Raw genomic sequence first — 14,045 nt, 5'->3', positions numbered from 1 at the left:
CTCGCACACCTATGTGAACTAGTTGAAGATAAACAGGCATGACATAATTGAAATATTATTAGCAGACTTCTGGGCCCGATGAAGAAAAAACGTGAAGAAGTAAAAAAAACGAATGATAACTGTATAACTACATGTTCTATACAATTGTTTGTTGATGTTTTCTTCTTCATTCTCACAGTAGAACAGAGTTTTAGGTTTTTATTTATCTACTGCAAAGCTTGTATGCTATCCATCTTACCTAGCCGTCTATAGCTATATATAACCTACAGTGAATGCGATCAAAATACGCCAATAAAGAACATTTACACCCCTACCTCCCTTGTCTCTTTCACTCTGCTGTTTTTATTCAAGTTGTTACAAAATGAAACGGACACACTGTACGTGTATATAGAAAAGTATTACTAGGTTTACAGTAGGAACGCAAAATACTTCTTAAAAAAAACATACAACATTCGACACAGCTTAACACAAACTAGAATAAAATTAGATTAGCCTGACATGTAAAAGTCTTGTAGGGTTTTAGAATTTCCTTTCGACTCAATAAATCAAACAAGCTCCTCTAAAAGCGCGTTAGGCTTGTCCTTAATGTACTGCTGTTTACGAACGGCCCTGATAATGGTAGACCACTTTAAAGCGTATATAGAGAAAGTGACGTATGCAAGTTTTCGATATGTTACGAGTGGTTTCAGACAGCACAGAGATACTAAGAACTCTGCCATGTACAAGCACATATACGCATATACATGGTTATGTGTGCTTGAGAATACACGAACGTACACACAACCCCACTGGCTGCTTTATTCTTCTATTTTGATTGGTAAGCTTGGAGTGGCACTTCTCTAATATATATATATATATATATGTACAGGTTGGTGTTTGTGTGAGTGAATTGGTGGGTGATGTAACACAACGTATGTATATATTAAGCAAGGACATTTAATATAACATCTTGAGTTCGACTTACAGAAGATATGTTTACGATAATGCTAAGGAGATATAAATATGTTTATATTGAAGTATGATAGGTGTTAACAAGTAAATATATTTGAATAATTTAATGAAAAAATAAACACAATAACTAAAACTGGAGAAGACTCTTATGGTACAAGAAAATTAGCAGCTCCACTTTAACTTAAAGGTATTAATAAATAATGTTCACTATCATAACAACGGAATTCACAAGAAATAAGTTTAATTTAGTTTTATTTATTAATAGTCATGTAAATAAGTAATCATTACTGATTATAATTAGGCCTAATAAATTAGCTTTAAAAAGAGTTACTAGGGTTCATTTCTTTAATTAATACGACTTATATGTTAGATATATGTTAAAATTAAACATACAGTCTTATTTGTTGTTCGAAATCAGTGTTCTCTCAACTAATTTTATGACAGTTGGGAAACATTTAAATTTCTTTAATTCCATAATTTTATTTAGCATCGCAGCCGACAACACAGCAGTATCAGAAAAGTCACTTTTCTCAACAATGACCATGTAATTCTCATTTTCATTATTTTAAAACTAACTCTAGCATTATTATGTTTCAGCCTTCGTAAATGTAAAAAAATGTCGTAAGAGTGTGATTCATAATGAATTTAAACAGTAATTTTAATGAGAAGAGGTCATTCTCTTATCACGCAATATTAGCTTTATATTTTGTTGCAGGCCCGTCATGGTCAGATGATTAGGGGCTCGACTCGTAATCTGAGGGTCGCGGGTTCGAATTCTCCGTTCCACCAAACATGCTTGCCCTTTCAGCGTTGGGGGCGTTATAATGTGACGGTCAATCCCACTATTCGTTGGTAAAAGAGTAGCCCAAGAGTTGGCGGTGGGTGGTGATGACTAGCTGCCTTCCCTCTAGTCTTACACTACTAAATTAGGGACGGCTAGCGCAGATAGCCGTCGTGTAGTTTTGCGCGAAATTCAAAACAAACAAACAAAACCATTTTGTTGCAAGTATTCAGCGTAAAACAGACTATTATCGATAGTTCTTGTTTTCGCTCTTCGTTCAAAGAGCATTATGAGATTATGTACAATAAAAAATACATATTTTACTGTTTCCAAGTTTTATAAGTTTTTTACAGGAATAACTATTTCTGTTGAAAGTAAAAACTCAAAACGCTACGTCACCTTTCTAAGATCAATTTACAAGTTCCCAACATGGAACGAAAGAAAATATTTCCAGAGATCGCAACACAGTGCTTTGCCAGAACTCATGACATTTTTTTTACCAGTTTTCTTAAAAACCTCAGAATTGTCGGATACATTTTAACTGGTTATGATGATGCTTTTTGGTTATGTGTACTTTACAAAATTTTCTGAAGAACCAAAACTGTATTTTTATAATGTAACATGCTTTAGGTCGTTTCGTTATGTGGAATATCCTGACGGCATACTTACAAAATTTTATACTTTCTTCTGACTTTGACATCCTGTCAAATCAAATGTCATTTCAAAATGTTTCTATAGTGGATTAAAAAAAAATGAAGGAGGGATTTTTATTAACTCATTTTGGCAATGTTTATGAAAAAAAATCTATGTCAGTAATTTTCAAACTGACAGTGAAAAACTCTTTGATTTTGAAGAGGATTTTGAAAGGTGTATATAAAGGTAACATCAGCTTGTCTTATATAAAGACTACTGTAAATACATCTTTGAACGAGTACGACAATACCAGGAATGCTCAACTTACCAATTTCAAGACATAGAATCAGCCAGATGGCTTTTTTTATAAGGGATAATTGTATACAGTTTTTTCGTATCATCCTTTTATTTCTTGAGAGTGTTTTTTCATGTTAGATTGATCTTGTTTTGTTTTTTTCTCGGAAGATGCCGCTTTCGAAATTTCGACGTAAAGTTCTTTTTTTCTACAAAATTGAATCTCAACTTTCCTATAAGGTCGCTGTGCAACAAAATGGCCCATTTGTCGATTTGACTAATGAAACGAGGTTCTCTATTGACAGCTGTTTAAACAAAATTACATTGTTGTAGCTTGTTTTCTGAAGAGGTTGTGTTATGAAGTGCGTCCCAATTTAAGATTTCATCTTAATGTACACCTAACACCAACCTTAGAAAAACGATTTTCCAACTTCTTCCATAATTTATGAAAGTTCTGATTTGTATATTGTCATAAAACGTTAAAGTAGGGACATTAGAAAAAAAAAGTAATGCCCTTTTCAGTATTTTATGAGTCTGTATAATAACAAGACAAATAGCAATGCTGAAATAGTAGACATCACGCATTGAGAAGAGATATGTCGTGTTATATCCTAGAGAGGCCTGATGTGGCGTAGTGGTCAGCGTGCTCAGATTGTGAATCTGAGAATTTACAATTCATGGTCCTTTGAGGCAAAAAATGCACTCAATATTTTGGGTACGTTATAAGAGTGTTGATCAGATCCTGCTATTCGGTCTATAAAATTAGCTTAAGAGTTGGCGGGGAGTGCTGTTCACCAGCTTCATTCCCTCTAGTCTGTAAGTTGCGCGAAAATTCTGAAATACTGTAATTATAATCCATTGACTTCATTTTAATAAGAAATTATCGTTCTGTGGCATTAGTCTTGTCTCTGTTACTAATGTTGTGCCATTGGTACATGCCTAAATAAATAAACTGACACTTCTCGGAGTATGTCCTTTCTAATGTCACTGAGGTGGCATTCTAAAACGTCCCAAAACTTTAATTCAAATTGAGGCTCTGAGCATGCGAAGCAGATTTTGGATTGTATAAATTGAACTTTTGTTTGCGTCATGGTATTGTGCATTAGCATCCTGAAAGAGGTTCTGGTCCTTCTCTATAAACTTCCATCAGTGCAAGCTGTACAGCGTTGTTCAGAATTTCTCAATAGATTGAGACAATCATTAATCCCTTAACTATTACTATACAAGTTTATACCTGCTTAAGAGACTAACAACAGACGTACTCAAGGTTGCCATCAAATTCTCCATTTGAAGTAACCAACAAGTAGAGAAACTCCTCGCTCTACACGCTGCAGCTTGTTCGTAAAATCACGCTCTGAGTTTTCTTCATATAATAACTGATACGCAAGTTTACAGACCTGAACCTTCATTAACGACCAGATTGATCACTTTAATACCAAATGTGGTGCTTAATATCATAACAAGTTTCATGATTTGAGAAGTAATTCATTTTCGGTAGCTGGGCAAGTAATTCACATTAACATCTACAGTGGTTTTACATTTCCTTAGCACATTACTCCAAATGGACCTGATCCGAGTATGAATAAATGGGATGAAATGTCTTTGGCATACACACAGTCAATGGTGTTTCCAAAAATCACTTCTCCTTAATATCTGTGAGCTTCTTTACTTATGATGTCATTATTCGACTTAAGTGTCTTTAATAGCTGTTGACCATTATAAACCATGTGTTGCAGTGCACCATGGGATTCACACCTGTATTCGCACTTGTTTCTTCCGTGCTAGGTTTTTGTGTCCTATTTCGTTTGATAATATAGTGTATACTGGATGATAACGTTTATATTTCGTATACCATAAGCTAAGAACGTATGATAAACTTGTCAAGGTAATGAAGCTAAAGTGACCATGTGTACAATGAATTTATCACTGAAAATAACAGCATTTTTGCAAAGATTTTGCAAGTTGCAAAATTTTTATAGTTAATAATGCATTGTTACTTAAAGATTATTGTACTTTTTCAAATGGTCTTCCTTCGTTTGTTCTGTGAAATACAGAATTTTTTGCCCTAATTTTAATTGTAAAAAACAGCTAATAATGATAAATTATGTAAAGATATGATTTCTGACGAAACTGGTACTTTTAATTCACAGTTATTATTGTAATTGTGTAGAACTAACTTTGTTGTTTTATACTTTGCTTGATGTATTAGCATTTGTCTTTAAACAATGTTGTTTTACCCCCAAAGCTAAGTTTACAAAGAGTTGCTTTAAAACTAACCATAAATTGTAAAACTTAATATAGATAAAAGCGGACTTGCCGCAGATTTTAAAACTAACCATAATGTTTAAAACTTAATATAAATAAAAGCAGACTTACCGCAAACTGAAAGGCATGATTTTAACGTCTTAGTTCGTCACATACAAAACTTCAAACATTTTTCAATAAATGGAACTCGTGAAAGATTTTAATAACTTGCAGAGTTTCTAATGAAATAGCCGAATCGATTGTGAAATGTTTAAACAAGTGTTTCGTAAAGAACGGGGAATTAACTACTACACTAAATGGGTCTCTTGTTTATGGGAATATCTCACCCCTTAGACTAGTCAGATCGGTTAGGATGCGGTGGGGTGGGGTTAGGTTAAGCTCGGTTGGGTTAAGTTAGGTTAGATATATTTAGGTTAGGTTTCGTTGGGTTAAGTTAGGTAAGATATATTTAGGTTAGGTTTCGTTGGGTTAAGTTAGGTTGAGACGGGTTAGGTTAGGTTAAGGTGGGTTAAGTTAGATTAGGTTGAAACGGGGTGGGTTAGGTTAGATTTCTTTAGATTCGGTTAAGTTAGGTTAGGTTGAGACGAGGTGTATTAGGTTAGGTTGGAATAGATAAACTTGCTTGGGTTAAGTTTTATAGTGACTGAACACGGCAGCTTACCTAAGAAGTTGAGATTTGCCGTAGTTCACAGAATTATACTCTTAAACTTTGGCTTTTTTATATATAAGTGTGCGCATCAATTTAACAGATACAAAAGTGTCACAAAATATTTCAAACTTTAGCTCACAAAATTCATGACTGAATTTTGATTCTCATATATAACTTTGATTTTATGAAGCGAACAATATATGTTGTTTATAAAATCAATCAACATTTGAAATACTTACTTTAAAAAATCATTAAATTTGTTGTCTAGGCCCAATTTTATTTTTGATCTATTTCAGATCTGTAATGTAATTTGCAAAGGCGTTGCTGTAGATACTGTTGCACAGGTGATAGCAGTATTGATATACAAAATAGAAAATAATCTTAGATATTTTAATAGAAAAAAATTGATTAACTTAATGTAACCTTTGGCTTCAACGTATATAATTAATGATTATAAAGCCTGATGTATAAAAGAACCAGGAATGAAACGAAATGGCTAAATATCTGAACAATCGCAAAGCTTGTAATATTTCTACAATGAAGGCTGACCAAGCTGATTTCAGGTCACGCAAGCCTCCCATCACGCCTAGGACAGTGTGAATATCGTGGCAGCAGTCCTTGATACTGTTCTGACATTTTTTGAATGGAAGATTTATTGAAGGAATCATTTGTCCTACTCACAGGAAAATACATTGTCACGATTTTGACACCTGTCAACTACTTGTATTACTTGTAATTTCGAGACTTCGAGCCTACTGCATGCTGGGTTGTCATACACAAATCGTAGGTAAAGGTCCACTGAATTGTTCTTTTATATTGATGTATAGTCTAATGTTTCATACTTTAGTTTCTGGACGGTGGCAGCGTGTGAAGGTTGTTGTGTCTGAATTGTAAAAAAAAAAAAATACATTGCAGAAGATTAGAAGGAGATCGATAAGAGCTCATTAAACAGCGAAATTTATCAACATTGCTTCACCACAGTTGTAAAATAAAGTATACATTATATCTGTTTATGTACAAGTGATGGAAATATCGAAGTGAATAATGATGAATAAAGAAACTCACTTTTAAAACGCACTACGTTAAAATAACGAAAAATAAGTAATAAAGACGAGATGAATAAGAAATTAACAAATTGATAATTTTGTTAGTCAATAATAAATGGCTATCAGTCAAAATATAAGGTCAGGTTTGTGTCGAGGGAGCGCACTTATATCTACAATATTAAAATTCAAAAATAAATGTAAATCAGTGGTTGTTTCATATTTGTAATAAAATGAAAATTAGCTTAAGTTGAACATAATAAGGCTGAATATTTTGTATGCATACAAACAACACACATTTCCAAATATATAAATACATAAAGGTGAATAGATAGATTATGAAACAAACCAAAAGATTTGAAATTTCATTCCATTTTCTAATATATATATATATATATATATCTAGGTATAATAAAGGAAATTAAATAAGTGTGTTTTAGATTCATAAAACTACACCACACTAAACTAATGCTCATGGAATACTTAAAAGCATAAACTAAATCAATGAAGTGTGAGCTCACATTTTGTGTTCAAAAATTATATTACTGAAAATTCCTATGTTTTAATTTTATAATGAACTTAAAAATTCAAATATCATCAGAATCTTGTGGATTCGTTTCGCCAGTTGGCCTATGAAGTAGAGTAGTGTTTAATTGAATGTTTAAATTATACACAGATATAGTAAAAATATGTAAACACAGAATTCTAACGTGATCTTAACACTATTTTTTCTTTCACAGCTTTGTATCATTTTTAGTTGTTATTCTGCCAACATGACGAAAAGTGTTCAGTTCATATATGGTTACGTCAGAGGTCTTCGGATACGCCTGTATAAACAGTTTATGAGTTTTTCTTTTACATATAAATAGAGTCTCAGTTAGAACGTTTTAAATAAGGTCATAACCGTAAATGTAGCATTTTGGTTATGATAAGAACTTGTTAACTTTGGGTGAATATAGTGTTTTACCTCTTTTCTGGGGCAAGCGTAAGCCTGATCGTGTGAGCTTAAAAAGTTATCTTATAAATGAGTTTACTGAAAAAAATAATTAACATTTTAAGCAATTTATAAACATTTTTAACGCAACTAAGAAAGCAATAAGAATTAAATTTTAGTTCCACATAAACAATGCGAAATTCATTACCTTGTCGGTGACTTTCTTATATTGCAAACTCTTTTGGAATGGTTTTGTGGTTAGGGCTCTCGAATCGTAATCTGCTGATCGTGGGTTCGAATCCCCGTCACCGGTTCAAGCTCGCCCTTTCAGTCGTGGGGGACGTCATAATGTGAGGGTCATTCTCATTGTTCGTTGGTAAAAAAGTTGCCCAAGAGTTGGCGGTGGTAGTGCCTTCCCTTTAGTCTATCACTGCTAAATTAGGGACGGCTAGCGCAGATAGCCCTTGAGTAGCTTTGCGCGAAATTCAAAACAAACAAATACAAACTTTGTAACTTGATGTACACAGAGGACTGAGTACGTTACATTAAAATTATTTTGAATATGCAAATAAGCAAGTCACATAACAAACACAGTAGGTATAAAATCGCGGTTAAACAGAATGTATCAGAACTACCTTTTTAGTGTGATGCTACCGAAAATTTATAGGTTTTGGGAAGAATATGTAACAGGCTTTTTGAAACAAAATATTGATGTACTCAGATGATGAAGTTAAGTTCAAATCTGAGATTTACAGTTTCAAAGATGGGGACAACAAAGGAGTATGGATCAACTTGGGGAACCAGGACCATGCAGAAAGAGAACTTCAACAAGTTGTACTCCAAATGCGGTAACCAAACTACGGCGTTGTGTAACATGTGGGAACCTGTGAATACAGATATTAGTTTAAAAACCATTCGTACACAACAGTACACAACATAAACTAGATGGAAAGCACGCAGGGACGTGGAGTTTACTTTAAACATTACAGCCTTGAAATGAAAATTGCGTTTCAATGCTACTGTCAAGATGCATGGAAGTTAGATAGAGCATGACTGGACGTGGCAATATAGACTGTAACAACACTTAAGGCTTCAAAATCGTTTTATTATAATAAACCCAACCTTTATAGTTAATTATACAGGTGTAGCCATAGAGGTGTGTAAAAACTAATTTAGGGAACTTTGTGCAAAAAACGTCTGTAGTCAAGCGTGTATTTAATAAATTTAATAAGCCCTAAAAGGCCTTATTGTTTCACCAGCCTATGCGTTTCACACAGGTGTATTATGTTGCATATATGTAACATTATACAAATACATTTGATTCCATAGCTCCATCCCGGCTGATAAGTCCTGATATTGAGGAAAATGCCTCCTGTGCGATGACTTGTGGCAAACAAAGGATAAACCTCAAATGCTTTATTTACACTCACTCCTTCTTCGAAATCCTAATAGACATACCAAGAGAAATATATGAAGAAAAAAATAGAAAACAGATAGATTAACACTCATTGCTGTGATGCAAAACGTCACAGTTAGGGAAAGAATGAAACTTTTTAGGTCTATACAATACTTACGAAATTCACGTGTGTATTTAATATCATGCGTGAGTTTATTAATTATCATAAAGGGCTAAAAACGTTTCATTCTTTCGCCATCTGAGACGCTTTACACCACAGATTTTAGTATTAATCTATCTGTTTTCTTCCATTGTTCACTTATCATTATTTTTTGTTTGAATATATATATAACAGAAAAGAATGAATAAATTAAACAATAATATGTACAAGTAAGCTCATTTTTACACGGGTAATAAAGTAAAATATATTTACGTGCATAATTTAAGTCTCGCACATATCAGTAGAAATCAAACATTACTTTATGGGAAGATACATATCAATAAGGCTTCTTTAATATAAGAGGCTTTCTTTAATACGAAATGCTTCCAACTATTTAATTTATTTTGTTTTTCTTCGTAAGAGATAGAATTTACTTTTAATCTGGATGCTGAATGTCGTTTACATTCATTGGGTAAGCTTAAGAAATTTGCATTGAATTCAATTCTTGACTAGAACAATCGGTCACCAAGTAACAGACCCATAATGAATAGCTGATTTGATCAGAATGCTCTGATGTCTTTGGTATTTTTCTAACAATGCATATAACTAAACGAATAGAACATGATTCCCTTTAGGCTTTTTACAAGAGCCCTAATATTATATTTTAAGCGTTTACGTAGTTACATATGCATAAACTATCGCTGTGTCAATTAATGTGTTCTGATGTGTTATTTTACTGAATACGCAATAACGCAATGTAATACAATCTAATGCAGCCTCATATTACTTCTCAGGAGTAAACTCACAACACTATTCAACTTTAGAACTTGGACACAGAAGAAACAAATTAAAGACAGCTATCTCCTTCATTTTCTTGCTTAGAATTCCCTGAATGTGTTCTTCCACAGGTAACAAATAGATGTTTTCGTTGTATGCCCCGTTTCCGTCCATTTAAACTTAGCTCTCAAGAGACTTATAAGATGGTTGTAGTTCATGACTTGAGATCATTTTCTCAAAAAATAAGGATTCTCTCTAATACGTTGGTTGGGTTCAGCGCCTCCAAACATATTTTTACAATGTATAAATACGATCTTTTTGGATAATAAAACAAAACTTATATTTCATATATTTTGTCTCGAAAACAGAATTAAAAAAAGGACACAGCTAAAACGTCTTTGCTTACTTAACCATCCAACCATACATTTACATTTTTTATGAAAGTTACTAAAAACAAAATAACAATTAAATGATTTTAAAAAAATCTAAGTAAATATATTTTCTTTTTCTATTTTTCAGTTTTAAAACTATATTTACATGATAATGCAGTGTGTCTGAGGAGAATGAGCGTTAAAGAACCTTCCAATTCACTGTGTTCTAATCATAACAGGTTTTAGATTTCTTCAGTATTGATTTTTGACATTACGTAAATCTAGCAATTTTTATATTGTCTTTACATATTTATAAGTTACGTTTTAGTCATGATACAGCAGGAGTCAAAAATGTGTAATTGCAACTGAATACTGAAATTATCATTAGTACAATACGGTATTACAGAAAATACAAAAGAAAAGGTAATAAGTTGTACAATGCACTAATACTTTGTATTCGCTTTAAATAGAGCAGTACATTTTGTTTGTTAATACAAACATAATTTTAAAAGTGTATAACCTTGAAATATTGTTCCAAGTGCCTATTACACCCACAACTCTGCCAAGTCTCAAATAAACTCACACAACGTTAATAATTTTTCGGAACTTGTGCAAGCCAAATGATGGTTGCGAGTGTTCCATTGTCCATACTTTCAACCAGGTATCGTTTCACCACATTTACTACGTGCTTGGGATCATTGTCTTGCTGAAATATGAATCCTCATCCAATAGGATTTATTTTTGAAGAATAAAAATCTGTTTCTATATATCAGCCGTCAGAGTGCCACCAGTTTTGTGTAGATCTTCAACACCATTAGCTGAGATGCAGTCCACTTTTGATCTGATCCTTAAGCATGATTAGCTGTTGTACAATAACCGTGATATCATTCTCCTCTCTGCCATCAAATGAGCTATATTCGATTGTTGCCAAACAATTTGAATTTGTAATCGTCTGTAAGCATCCCATTGTTTGAAGCCTGGTACCCAGCTTAGTCTTTTGGTTCTAAGCAGTGGTTTTTGAGCAGCTATACATCCATTGAAGCCACTTCTAATTTTTATCCTACTTTACTGGGGGTAGTATTCACATATGTACTTACAGCTAGGTTATTTGCAAGACTTTTCTTGGGTTGTCGTGTATCAAGTAAAAATATTACCCTAAGTTACTTAACATACCTTTTGAAGAACCTGTTCTTTCTTCTTCGATCGCTTGTGTTATCAGGAATACTAATTTTACCTGCCTTCTTCAAAATTTCCATTCATTTTTGACTGAAATATAACATTTCACCTCAATCTGCCGCATATAATAGCCTTCACCAGTCACAACTTTGATTTTTACGTGTTTATCATGTAGTGTTTCTGTTCTGCGAGCCATGAGTGCATTCACCACACTATTGATGGGATTAATATGACTGCCTATATTAAGGCATTATGCTTATGTGGAGTGTAAACTAGCAGCATATGACTGCACTCTGATGCAATTAATTTTCGTATAATAGAGAGGAACGATCCCATCATATGTGCATTTAATACCCATTTTATTCAATTTTCTATAATTATTTCATTACGGTACACATTTAGTTTATTTCTGATCAGAAGCTATAGATAATAAAGTTTTAGCAGCGTAATGAATTACGTATTATACTATTAACTGCCATAAGAAATTTGGTTGACAAAAATATATTTTTCTGTAAATGGCTTATTCTTGCAGAGATGAAAGTATTTGTGATTATCAATCGCAAATTATCAGGGTGTTTACTATATTCCATAATATGCTTAAAATACTCTAATCATCAATGTCTTCTTGAATTAATTGTTTGTTTGTTTGTCGAAATTCGCGCAAAGCTACTCGGAGGCTATCTGCGCTAGCCGTTCCAAATGTTGAAGTGATGGACCAGAGGGAAGGCAGCTAGTCAATACCACCCATCGCTACTCTTTATCAATAAATAGTGGGGTTGACCATCACATTATAATGCCCCCATGGCTGAAATGACGAGCCCCTTCTTTAAGAGAATTCGAGCTCAAGACCCGCAGATTGCAATTTGAGTGCTCGAACCACCAAGTCATGCTAGGCCGTACTTAAATTAATAAATCAGTACCTCAAAACAGCTGCCAAAAGAAAATATGAATTAATATTAGAATGTTAAGTAATTATATTTGTAATCAAGAATATGTTATTTAATTCATTACGTTTAATAGAGTTTCAAATTCTTTAGTTGCCCAACGCCTCATTCAAGCAATCTTATTTGCTTCTGATGTTATGTAATAATTAAGTATTCCTAGAATGAGTATTCTACTCTGAGAATTGTACAACGGATCCTACCAAAGCTTCTACATCTGGCTCATCACTCCCTTTAAGTCACAGTTTGTGACGTACGCTCAAAAGACAGACACAAGGTTATATGCCTATTGTAATATTGAGGAAGCACCACATTGGTGACTGACATTTTGAAAACACTACACAAACCTAAATTGAGTTGAATATCTATGGTGTTTGCATTTTGACTTGGAAGCTGTCAGAATGAGAACTTACAATAATCGTTTGAGTGTGGTAAAAAATTGGCGATCTTTGCGTGAAAGCACGAATTCTTGATTTTTGAAATAATTTAATGAAAATTAAAAATTAAGAAAACTTTTATGTCCCGCTTGTTTAAGGTTTGTGAATTAGTGACACTGGAATAGATAGACCTTCTGCATAAAAGGTTTGTTTGTTTGTAATTAACCACAAAGTTACACAATGGATTATCTGTGCTGTGCTCATCACGGGCACTAAAATCCGATTTTAACGTTATAAGCCCCTAGACTAATCGATGAGCTATATTATAAACACCTTTCAGCTGTTAAAAAGTAACAATTTCTGGAAATCAATTAAACATTCAAATTTAGTAAAATTGTTACTCAAACTTTTTGGGCGTAAATATTGGGACTGTAAACACATGATTTATGCCATAAAGTAAGTTGCAATGCAAGCTTGAATAATATGAATGTGCTTAATAAAACCCCTAACGTATTTATTATCAGTATATGATTTCGTTAACAAGCATCGGCTATTATAAATCACACATTATTTTTTTAAAGGACACATTTCATTGCTTAGCTTTCTCCAGTGTGGGGCCTTTTTAAAACATAAATATTTTTTTCTACAAAAACAATACTAGTCTACTATTAATTAATAAGCGCTGCTCCGTTAATAAGCCTAATTACGTTGGTCAAGCTTGAAAAAGTTCCGTTTAAGTTTTTACATTGAATGATAGAATGTAGTTTAGCAAACTTAGTTCACGTTAGCCTGCCACCTAGCTTAAGTCTAGTTTCAACTTAGTTCACGTTAGCCTGCCACCTAGCTTAAGTCTAGCTTCAACTTAGTTCACGTTAGCCTGCCACCTAGCTTAAGTCTAGCTTCAACTTAGTTCACGTTAGCCTGCCACCTAGCTTAAGTCTAGCTTCAAGTTAGTTCACGTTAGCCTGTAACCTAGCTTAAGTCTAGCTTCAACTTAGTTCACGTTAGCCTGCCACCTAGCTTAAAGCTAGCTTCTCTTTAACAGGATGGGCTATGGTTACACATATGGGAGCAGCAAAATCATCCTAACTTTATTTGGGCTGTAACAAAGGCAAAGACCTGAAATTTAAAATTATAATATGTATGAAGAAGCTACGCAAACATATAAAATTATTAATTTCTGGGTTTCTTCATGTACATGCTGTTTTTATTAGTTTTCAGATTACATATATGTTAGAACAATTTCTGTATTTAACGGAACTTTAGCATGTGAAGTGTTAAAACACCTTCTATACAG

The sequence above is a fragment of the Limulus polyphemus genome, unplaced genomic scaffold, assembly GCF_000517525.1.
Source record: "Limulus polyphemus unplaced genomic scaffold, Limulus_polyphemus-2.1.2 Scaffold44, whole genome shotgun sequence".
Taxonomy (NCBI): domain Eukaryota; kingdom Metazoa; phylum Arthropoda; class Merostomata; order Xiphosura; family Limulidae; genus Limulus; species Limulus polyphemus.
The sequence above is the reverse complement of the archived record's forward strand: the minus strand, read 5'-3'. Positions refer to the sequence as shown.